This window comes from Macrotis lagotis, chromosome 2 (genome assembly GCF_037893015.1).
Source record: "Macrotis lagotis isolate mMagLag1 chromosome 2, bilby.v1.9.chrom.fasta, whole genome shotgun sequence".
Lineage (NCBI taxonomy): Eukaryota > Metazoa > Chordata > Mammalia > Peramelemorphia > Peramelidae > Macrotis > Macrotis lagotis.
This window is the reverse complement of record NC_133659.1, coordinates 46,427,407-46,440,185: the sequence shown is the minus strand read 5'-3', so window position 1 is coordinate 46,440,185 and position 12,779 is coordinate 46,427,407.

Below are 12,779 nucleotides of genomic sequence, written 5' to 3'. Positions count from 1 at the left end.
TGAAAATTGAGGGAATGTCCATCAATTGGGGAATGGATTAAAAAATTGTAATGTATGCTTGTAATGGAACACTATTGTGCTATAAGAAATGATGAACAGGATTCTCTCAGAAAAACCTTGAAAGGGGGCAGCTAGGTGGCACCATGGATAAAGCACCAGCCCTGGAGTCAGGAGTACCTGGGTTCAAATCCAGTCTCAGGCACTTAATAATTACCTAGCTGTGTGGCTCTGGGCAAGCCACTTAACCCCATTTGCCTTGCAAAAACCTAAAAAAAAAAAACATTGAAAGGCTTATATAAGCTAATGCAAAGTAACATCAATATTGAAAGATGATCAGTTATGAATGACTTAGCTTTTCTCAGCAAAACAATGATTGAAGATAACCCTGAAGGATTTATGAAAAAAAAATGCTATCCATCCCCAGAGAATGGATGGTGTCTGAATGCAGATCGAAACAGACTTTCTTTAACTTTATTTTTCTTGAGTTGGGGGGGAGGACTCTGGTTTCTTTTCAGTACATGGCTAACGTGAAAATATGACTTGCATAATTACATATGTATAATCTATAATAAACTGCTTCCTTACTCAATGAGGTGTGTGGAGCAGGAGGAAGGGAGAAAATTTGGAACTCAAATTTTTAAAAAATGAATGTTAAAATGATTTTTACATGTAGTTGGGGAAAACAAAATATTAAATTCAAAAAGAAAAGAGAAGAAAGGATGAACAGCAGTAGTAGTAGCAGTAGCAGTAATAGAAATAGTAGTCATAGTAGTAGTAGCAGGAAGTAGTAGGTAGTAGCAGTCGTAGTAGTAGTAGTAGTAGTGGTAGTAGTGGTGGTGGTGGTGGTGGTGGTGGTGGTGGTGGTGGTGGTGATACAGTGGTGGTGGTGGTGGTGGTAGAGGCAATGGTCATGGTCATTGTAGTAGTAGTGGTAAGAAGCATCCAAGATATAATTTAAACCCTGGTCCCCTTTCCCTTCTACCTTATTGCCTTAGTATTTCATTAGTAAATATGTTGGAGTGTACTTATCTTAGAAGAAATAGAAGTCTATGAATCAGAGGGAGTACATACAATAATGAGATCACAAATCCATCCTAACCTCCAACTACTCTTACCCCTTCTGATAAAGCATGTACACCACACAAAATCAGGGACCAAAACTGAATTTCTTAATACTGTGGAACCTTAAAAATCAAATAAAGTAGTAACAGAGTCATTTGTCAGTTTAAGGAAAAGAAGTGATTAGATGGAAAAGAATTTTTTTTCTTTTACCAGAAAAGAGAAGTTTCCTTTAGATTAAATTGCAAAATGAGTCTTATGCACAGCTGAATAGCTTTTGTACTATAATGTTTAAAATTCTGATTTGAGTTGCCCTAGAGACAGCTTTCACTTAATAAAGGGAGTGGGTGAAATGAAAAGAATTCAGGAAGACATACTTGGAGGAGAGGGAAAGGAAGGAGTGGTAAAAATACTTGAGTATACATCAAAGTATCAGAATCAGCAGAGTGCCACTATTTCCCCAGATATCAAGTATTAGGGTCAGTCCCATAAATGATGGGTTGCAAATGTTTTATGGTTTTTTTTCTCTTTAGGTTGAGAATATCTTATATTTGGGAGCAAATAAAACAACAGATTCTTTGAAAAAGCTGCTTTCTCTACTATAATTAAAGCCTACTTTTCTATTTTAAAAAATGATGCCACAGCATAAAGGGCATCATAAATTACATGAACAAATACACATACTAAAATTCTCTGTGGGTACATAATTTAAGTGAATTCAGTCTCACTATATTCTCTTTGAGACATGATCTCATTGCATCTGTCCAAAGCTGGTCCTTATTACCTGGGTGAGCAGCAGTAATTTACTGATTTCCTATCTCTGACTCTGCACAGACTTTTGTCTCAGTCATTCATTGACTCATGGAATCCCAGAATCTCAGAGGTAAAAGGGAACCTGGAACCCCTAGACAGGTGCTTTAGAACATACCCCCAAAATAGTCACCCAGCCTTTGCATTAAAGTCTACAACACACTTTTTCCTATTGGGTCAACCGATTCTGCTTTTGGATAGTTATAATTGTTAGGACTTTTTCTTTGTTTCATTGATCTAAAAGCTGCCTCTTTAATCTTACCCACTTCTCCTAGCTTTACGTTTTGACTCAAGGAGGAAAAAAATCTAATCCCTTTTCTGTCTGTCTTCAAATATTTAGTTATCAAATTCCCTTTAAGTCCTTTTTAAAAAATTATTATTATTATTATCTAAGAATAAGTATTCCCATTTTCTTTAGCTGATTCCCATATGTCACAATTTCTAGGTTTCCTCACTTTCCTGGAATCCCTCTGGAAATGCATTGATTTGTTAAAATTTCCCTAAAACATGGCAAATTATTTCAGATGTGGTCTAACCAGAGCAAAGTACAGGAGGACTATGACCTCTATAATCCTGAACAATACGTCTCTCTTACTCTAGCCTAAAATTCTGTTAGCTTTCCCACCCATCCCCTTTTTGTCACCACTGTGGATTTATACTGTTTTATTTTATACTAAATCCCCTAGAGCTCTGTGATATGAACTATGATCTAACCACACATGCCCCAACTGGTCCTTATACAGTTCAGTCTTTTAACTCAAGACTAGCCCCTATTACTTCACCATGCTCAATTTTTCCTGTTTCTTAAAGTTGTTACATCACTCCTTTTAAATATAAAAGAAACAAGTTTTTTTTTCTTCTTTATTCAACTTCTTCTCTCAATCATCCCTACTAAGCAGTTAGTCACAAGCAAAGGGATCAAATTCAAGGCCTATGGATGTCATACAACTCAAAGCATTCCAGAGTATGGCCTAAATTTGATTAAAATGTAGTTTAAATTTAAAGAGTTGATGCATTAATAAAAAAAAAAATAAGGGGCAGCTAGGTGGCACAGTGGATAGAGCATCGGCCCTGGAGTCAGGAGTACCTGAGTTCAAATCCAACCTCAGATACTTAATAATTACCTAGCTATGTGGCCTTGGGCAAACCACTTAACCCCATTGCCTTGCAAAAAAAAAAAAACTTAAAAAAAAGAAAAAATAAACATGCAGATATGTTTTTCTAAGTCTAATTATAGCACACAAAGATCTTTATATCCAGTTTAATAGTCCCCATTTCTAATAAAGTTTCATGTCACTGATGTAGAGGAAAAGAGTTGTTGGCCAATAGTGATGTGAGAACCACTGGTTTTCTTAGGATCTTAGATTTAGAACATCAATCTCCTTATTTTACAAATAAAAAAACAGCAGTGCAATGATGCTAGGAATCTTGCCTAAAGTAAAAGGTAAACAAAGGCAGAATTTGACCTTTAGTTCCAGCTATAATATTGTTTCTTCTGAATCACATTTCTGCCTGAATTTAATAAATGACAAGAGCAATTCCTGTCATTCATTTTTTTCTCTTTTCCAGTCATGTTTTCCATAATCAGTGTCTCTCTTTTTCATAACCAAGTATCTCACTTGGTGCATTGATGCCAACACTCCCAAATTTGAGCATTTATGGTAGCTTTAGAATTTTCTTCTATTTTGTTTTTTCTTGCAGCTGTTTTTATTAGACTGGATCTGAAGGTCATCCAGTGGTAGTTACTAACTCCCTTGATGAAAAGTATTTACTCCTAAACACTTTCAGGGAACCTATGTACCAATTAAACTGATAGTCTATTATGGATAAAGATAAATTCCCTCATTAAAGTCCCACCTTCTTTCCACATGATGGAAAAGGTCTGCTAGTGAAAAGCAGTTTACTTCCCTGGAGTATTTAATTATCTCTGTCCCATGAATTCTTTTATTATTGTTATTTGCTTATAACCCTTCCTTATGTGACATCAAAATTTTGAATTTTGCATAATTTTTGTTTGTCTTAAGATGGAAGGATGAGAATGACTGGCCTGGAACCCATTCAACTTGAACTGAAAGTTCAGCTACTTGGGCAACAATCACTTCCTTTATCCTCTGGGATTAGTGGTGGTTAATCTCAGTTTAACTACAGACAAATCCTGCAATCACTTATCCACTGATTTGTTTCACTGGATGCTATAAATCCATCAGTATCCTTCTACATGGATGCAGGAAGGAAGGAAGGAAGGAAGGAAGGAAGGAAGGAAGGAAGGGAGGGAGGGAGGGAGGGAGGGAGGAAGGGAAGGAAGGAAGGAAGGAAGGAAGGAGGGAGGGAGGAAGGAAGGAAGGAAGGAAGGAAGGAAGGAAGGAAGGAAGGAAGGAAGGAAGGAAGGAAGGAAGGGGAAGGGAAGGAAAGGAAGGAGGAAGGAAGGGAAGGAGAGAAGAAAGGAAGGAAAGAAGGAAGGACGGAGGGGAGAATAAAAGGAAGAGAGAGAAGGCTAAAGGAAAGGAGGGAAGGAGATAACAGACACGAAGGAGGAGAAAAAGACAGACAGAAACAAAGATAGAAAATAATGAAAGAAATAGAGACTCACTGAGAGGGAAATGTTTGAAAGGGAATATGGAGAGAGAGCTAAGTCAAATTGTGAAAAGAATTATTCACTTGACTAGAATGCTATAATTGTCATAAATTAGTACTTAATTATGAACACCCTAATATTTGATGAATCTCTATTATGAGAAATTTAATCTCCTTTTTGTGATTTTTTTGGAGGTAGAGCTTCTTTCTTTAATATCTTTTACATTATCCTCACCACTACCACATCATCATCACCATCACCACTATCCAATCCATAATCACCATCAATATCCTTTATCACTTTTGCCATCAGCATTACTACAATTGTCATCAATTTCACCATCACCATCAAAGAATTTCAAAATCTTAGATTTGACAGGGAGTTCAGAAGTCATTGAATCCAAACCAATCTTGAACAGGAATTTTTCTTAAAATGTGGGAAAAATAGGAACATAAATTTAGAGCAAGAGAAGACTTATCTTTGTAGTATACATAACTCCCCTCTGGGCATGTGGCATTATATCTCCCAGCTTCATTTTTTGTTTTGCTTTAACTATCCCCTCATGCCTGGGATGCTTTCCCTCCACACTTCCACTTTTACTGACTTCTTTGAAAACATCCATCAACATGCAACCTTCCTTAATTGCTTTTCTCTGTTACTTTTGACTTCCTCCCCAGGGTTATCTACTATCTACTCTTCATTCACTATAATGTGTCCTCTTAGGACAATATAAACTCCTTGAAGACAAGGGCTATATGTTTGCTTTTGTTCTATGTACAGAACAGTATAGTCCCATTTAATAAAAGTGTTGATTCATTCATTGACCTAGTCCCACCTTCTCATTTAACAGATGAGATGAAAAGGAGACTCAGAGTTTTAGTGATTTACCTATGGTTACATAGTTTGCAAAGTATCAGAAACAGAATTTAAACCCACATTTCCCAATTCTAATACTATCTGACTTTCCCCTGTATCATCTGACTCTCATCCCTAAATGGAGATCATTCAACTTTTGCTTGAAAACAATTAATTAGGGGGAATCCATTACCTTTAGTCAACTATTGTGTGACCACTCTATTTATTAGAATCTTTCCTTACTTCCAAAATAAATTCATATCTTCACCATTTCCAACCCCTTTTACATAAAGAGTCAAATAGAATATATTTAATTCCTCTTTGCTCTAATTCCATGTTTCCTCTAAGGTGTTTTTTTTCTTTTCCAGGTTAAATATCCCTAGTTCCTCCAATTGATCAGCAAATTATAGACTGGAGGCTTTTTGCCATCCTGTGGTTCACCTTTGAATGTTCTCTAGATTATGTTCTTCCTAAATCGGAGAGGTCATTAGCTTTCATGGCTGTCTTAGTAAAGTCTAGCACATGTTCAACAAATCAGCTTCCCAAGTATAGAGCTGGGATTCTATTGAGAAAGGTTTTGTGATTTACCCAGACTCACACACTAGTAGAGGTCTAAGGCAGGATTTGTTTTTAGGTCATCAAAGGCAACTAAGGGTTCTCTTATTATGTCCCTAAAGATCCTGGAAATCATATCTTTATGAGCTTTATTCCTTCTGTCCTTTCAAACATGCTCTTGGCAGAGAAAAGAGAGGAAAAAAATCAGAGTTGTGTAGCTCTGTGTTCTCTCATTGGTTATCATTATCCCATCTCTCCCACAATGTTCCGTTCTCATCTTTCATCTTCTCCTTTCCCTCACTTCCTTCGATTTAAAGGACTCAATGAGCTGTCACTACCGAGCTCCCAGTCTTTAGCAGCCACATGAGAGAAAGAAAGGGGGGAGAGAGGAAAAAAAAGGAAGAGAGAGGATCAACATGTTTTTCACACTGAGTCTAATAGTAAAGCCAGTTGACTGTGATATCACTTAACCAGGGTGCTTCTGACCTAAGTAAGGATAAATTAACTGTCCCACTTCTTCACATATCCCTCTGGGGAGTTTTCTGTAACACAGCCATGCATCTGGTTTGCAGGAGAGTGATTTTTCAAAGACCTGAGCATAATTTAAACAAGGAAAGTCCAAGTTTTCTGAGAATCAGTCTATATGCAATGGCTAACATTGGGGTAGCAATGGGAGAGTGTTGTCTTCCTAATTGGTCTTGCTCTCTCCCCATTCCAATCAATAATCCACTCAGTGATTTTCCAAAAGTTCAAGTATAATCAAACATCTCACTCACTCAATAAATTCTAGGGGATCTTTGAAGGTCAACTATGTTTGCATTTAAAACCCTTCCCAACCTAGTCCAACCTACTTTTATTTCCAGCAATGTTATACATCACTTCACTTCCTAAGCATTGCAGCCAATGAAAGTGACCATCTTAATGTTTTTCATAAATGAAACTTCATTTCCCAGTCTTTGACTTGGCTTTTGCTTCCTTCCACTTCTAGAACATACCTCCTTCTCACCTCCTTCTGCCTTTTCCAAACTCTATTTTTCTTCCAGGCTCAGTCCAAATCCTACCTTCTATATGAAGTTTTTCTATGCCCTCAAAGCTTCCCTCTACTCACCTGACCTAACTCTTCAAATAGCTTAAAACATATATAATATATATATATATATATATATATATATATATATATATGTATGTATTTACATGAAACAAGTCTTTTTTCGATACTTACTATGTGACCCTAATACAATTCGTAATACATAGTAAGGGTTTAATAAACACTGATTGACAGGCTGAACAAGACCCTTATCTTCACATTATTCTAACTAGGCAGCTCTTAAGTTACATGTTGAAGAATGCCCACCATGACTTACATCGGCATAATGGGGAGGGTCTCCCCACCTTAGAGTTTCCTATATCAATGAAACCACAGGTCCATCCTTATCCCTTTGAATATCTCTTGAGTATATGTGTGTGTGTATATATGTGTATGTGCAAATGTGGAGATGTGAGGATAAATGATAGATAGATAGATAGATAGAGAGACAGATAGATAGAAGATAGATAGATAGATACACGCATGCATTGATGAATGATGCATATATAAAAACACATGTAAATTGTGAAAGATTGAACTACTCTAATCAATATAATGATTCAAGATAATCTCAAAGGACTCATGATGAAAAGTGCTTTCAACCTCTAGAGAAACACCTGATGAATTCTAAGTAAAAATTGAAATATATTTTTTATTTTCTTTCTTTTTCTTTTGCAACATGGCTAATATTGAAATGTTTGCATAACTTCATATGTATAAATGATATATTATTTAACTTCTCAACATATGTGGTGGGACTGGAGATAAAATTGGAAAATCAATTTTAAAAATGCTAAAACAAATACTATTTAAATATGCATGTATACATATACACATGTCTTATATGTGAGTTGTATATATGTGTGTGTGTGTGTGTGTGTGCATATACCACATGGATGTAGATGTGTATTATATATTTATATATTGTCTTACCTCCCTCTAAAGAATCTAAACTTTTTTGAGGGCAAGAATTATTTATTTATATCTTTGTATTTTTATCATTAGGGCTAAGGAGTATGTACTTAATAAATGCTTCACTAACTCATCAATAAAAATCAGCCTAAATCTATTAAATAATGAAGAGATATCTCATCCCACTCCAAAACTTATATGTCCTGCTTAGATGATTTCCATTTTAATCAGGAAATTCTTTGACTATGTGCTGGCTCTTTTAGTCTCTAATCCCTGCAGATGACTAAAAATTGTCTTATCTGAATGTGGAATTATGGCAATGAAGGAAAGAAAGAATGTCCTATTGCTTCTGAAGAATTCTAATAATTTACAATGAATCCCTGAGAATTTAGAAGACCCTACCCACTATGATGTGTATGAGATGAGAGCCCTAGGTCCAATTCCACCACCCTGAGCCATAGCAATATAAATGGGTCCCTGGATTCCATTATTTGATAAACTCTCTTTTCCCTTCCCTCTTTACCCTTCCAATATTGCCTGTTTAATCCTCCCATTAGTTTTCATGATACTGGATTAGTCACAGGCTATATTTATTGCCTTTTGGCAGCTTGGTCATGAACATCTGACAGAATTTAAGTCAATCAGTAGCAGATTTAGGGAGAGAACTCAAGAACTAAGGAAATCTAGTCATCATCATCATTATCCTCCTCATCATCATCTTATTCCTTATTAGTTGATATTTATTTATGATTCTTACAACAAAAAAGCCTGAGTTTTTTGGTACTCTATGAGTATTATTCTCCCCATTTTTATATTCTATGAGTATATTCATTAGTATAAATATCCATACACTATGAGTATTATTATTCTGCATTTTACAAATGAAGAAATTGAGGTTAAGGAACTTATTCAGAGTCACAGGGCTAGCAAATATGAAAAGGAATCTTTGAGTTCAAGTCAAATATCAATTTCCAAACCAGGATGTATGCCCTTTGTTACCTCTCCAAAAGGCAAACAAATCCATGATGTATTGGAATACTGTAATTGATATCAGTAAGTCCTGAGTTCAAATCCCTTCTCAAATGGGATTAGTAAACTAACTAGCTGTGTGATCTTAATCAGATTGCTTTACTCTTTGAGGCTCAGTGTTCCTTCCTCTGTAAAAATGGGAATAAAAATAACACCTACTTCACAGATTCTATTATGAGGTTCAAATGAGATAAAAGAATGCAAATCATTTTACAAACCTATAGCATCATATACATCAGGCTTGGAGAACCTTTTTTTTTTCTGCCAAGGACCACTTGAATACTTATGACATCATTTGTGGGCTGTGTTTGGTCAAACATTTAATTAATTCACCCCTAAAAAGCTACTGGGTTCCGGGGTGGCTAGGTGGCATAGTGGATAAAGCACTGGCCTTGGAGTCAGGAATACCTGGGTTCAAATCCGGTCTCAGACACTTAATAATTACCTAGCTGTGTGGTCTTGGGCAAGCCACTTAACCCCATTTGCCTTGCAAAAATCTAAAAAAAAAAAAGCTACTGGGTTTATTGAATTTCGAGTCCTGCCTATGTTGCCTCGGCAATGTCAAACTAATATGATCTATAGATTGGCAGCTCCCCCACCCCAATATACATTATAGCTATTGTTATTTCAATCAGTCCATTGAATATTTATTTGTGCCTGGAATTATACTAAACTTGGGAATATAAAGCCAAAGGTAAAATGGGTCCTGCCTTCATAAAGTTTACAATGTAATGGGGGTGATGGAATAGAGTTATGAATTTAGAGAGGAAATAGAAAAAGGAATCTAATTTGTAATTTTGGAAGGGGATGCATTGCAGATGGGACAGTAGAAAAGTTTCATGTAAAATATTATTCAGTCTCAGCTGAGTCTTGACAGAAACCAGAAAATCTGAGAGTCAAAGGCTTAGAAGGGTATGCTTCCGAGGAATGGAAGACAAGTATTGTAAAGAGACTAGATGGAGCATTGTGGAATTACAACAAGAAGGCCAATAGGGCAAGAAGTATGACTGAGGTGGGCAGAGTGCATAGAACTTTAAATTTCAACTAGAAAAGTGTAGATTTGATTCTCTTAGCAACTGGGAGTCTTGGGAACTGGCTGATCAGAATGGGTGGGGGGGGCTTGATCAGTTTTGTGTTTTAAGAAAATCATTTTGATAGAAGAGAGGAAATTAGATTTAAGTGTCTGGGGAAGAGGGGACTCCAAATAGGAAGCAAATGCTATTAATGGTACAGATAATCTAGGGGTCAGGGTGAGGAAGGAAAGTATGTTGAAAATGATTCGGCTACTGATGGGATTTGTAGGATGAGAGAGGAGTCGTGGAGCTTACTAACCTGGGTGACTGGAAGCATTAGAAGGATGGTAGTGCCCTCAGTGGTAAGAGGAAAGTTTGAAAGGGAGGTGAATGGGAAGGAGGGGAAGGTAAGGAACCACTAGGAAGGGGATGAGTTATGTTTGATGATGACATTTTAAATGGAAGATGTCTGGGATATATATATATATATATATATATATATATATATATATATATATATATATATATACACATATATCTTGAACTCTCCAACAGGCAGTTGTGATTCCAATAGGTCATAGATTTTGAATCAATAGCAATTGCAGTGGCCATAGAATCACAGCCCTTCATTTTGTAAATGAGGAAACTGAGGTTGAGTGACCTTAAGAGACTTCCCTAATGTGAGAAAGTATCTGAGGTGGGATTGAAACGCAGGACTTTTCTGACTCCATTCCTTTCCCTACACTATAATGTTCCAAATGTTGATTTTTAAATCCTGGTTTTCCCACCTATCACCTGAGGGACTTTGGGTAAGTCACTTCTTGACCCTCAGCTTCCCCATCTTTAAAATGAAGCCATCTAGTCTCCTACTTCCCTTCTAGCTTGGTCTTGGGATCTCATATCTCATAACCTCCGTAGTCTTTAGTTTTCTAACTTATAAATAAGAAAGTAATTGATGACCTATCTCTTCCTAAATAGATAAGCTTTATATCTTTGTAAATATATATATATATATATATATATGTATGTATATATGTATAGATGCATCATCTTTTCTTGTAACCATGATATAGGTGAGAATTGTTACTTTAAGAGGCTGAAGAACAATATTTCCCAAACAAAAAGCTTACATATGAATTGTGCTCTTCACAAAAGTTAGCCGAGGAGTTTCCCCTAACGGCCTCACTTCACAGGTTCTAAGCACAGTCCAGTCAGAGCTGATGACCTGACATCCACCATGGGAGCTGAGACCTGGCAAGAAGCAGATGGTGTCATATTCTCCGGGCCTCACTGTCCAGCACCTGACAAAGACAAACTGAAATGTCTCTCCTTTCACAGAGCATTGCACACACAGTGAGTGGGAGAGGCAAGGGCACCGGTGACCACGGGCAGCAGCGGCTAGCCACAGAGAAAGCCAGAGAACTCAAGGCAGCAGGTGCGTCCGGATGGTTGGAAGACAGGAAGGGCAGTGGGAGGTCACTGTCTCTCCCCATCCACTTAGCAGAGCGAGGGGAACAGTTTGCAAGTCAGATTCTGAGAGGGCTGGAGGAAACTCAGTCAAAGAGAAACAAGAGACCCAACTCATGAGTGACCAGATGGACAGTTGGGTCAGAGGTCGGTGGATCGGTCACACAGTGCCACCTAAAGCAGCAGGCTGGCACTAATGAAGAGGTAGGGATGGGGGTACCCAGAATGGGAAGTGTATGGTAGAAAATAAAGACGAACTCACTGAAGCTGCCTTCCCGGCTAGAGGCAGAAAAGACAGGGAGGGAAGAATTCGAGCTTCTCTTTGAAACTCTCACTCTGCCAGTCACAAGCACTTAGAGAATCACAGCATCTCAGAATTGGGAAGGACCTCAGAGGTCATGGAGCTCAACTATTAACTGAGTCAAACTTCCCATTGCTGTTGTCCTGATACTTGTGACATCTTTGTGCAATCGTTCTAGCAATGAGGAACTCATTACCTAATGATACAGATCATTCCAAATTGAGAACAACACATTATTTTAAAAAGTGTTGATATGTGAAGGATATATTGGGGATCAATATATCAGCCACTGGAACCAGATGACTCCAGAGGAAAAAGTGAGGCTGGGGATAACATAGTCCCCCCTCTCTCAAATCCTATTCACCTACTGATCATGGCAACATTTCCCTGATGTCATGGTCTTTGAGAAGTAAGGACAAACAGCACTTTCCAAATAATCCAAAGTGAGGAAAATTAAAAGAATGAGAGATAACTAATGTTCAGTCCACATGATCCATTAGTACCTGCCTATGTTGAGAGATTGAGAGTAAAACCTTGAGAATTTGGAATGAGTTACTGTGACGAACTTAGACAAATAAGATAGATAAGTCATGCATATCTATCCAGGTAGACACAGGGACATGGATGTGTTGTGATTAGTATAGATGAAAGGGTTGCCTATATCAATGAGTCTTAGCAAACCAGAGGATTCAATACTAGCAAACTTCTGTTTCAGATTTTTATGTAGCTGAAATCTATCTCTCTGTAAGCCTCCCACCCCACTGCTCCTGGCTCAGCCCTCTGCAGCCAGGCAAAACAAAGATAATTGCATTTCCACATGTCAGACTTTGGAACCCTTTGAAGGAAGTGATCGTCTCTCACAGGAACGTAGTAGGCACATCAAGGCTCACTAGAGGAAGGAGACAGAGTCTCCAAGCTTCAGGAAGTTCTCCTCAATCTCCTTTCTTCAACTCAATTCAACTAGAAAAAATTAACCACCTACTATGTATCCAATATTAATCTAGACACTGGTGAACCAAAAATAAAAAGAGAGACAATTTATATTTTTCTGGGGAAAACATATAGATAAGTAAATTATATTTATATATATTATATATATTTGTATGTATGTATATA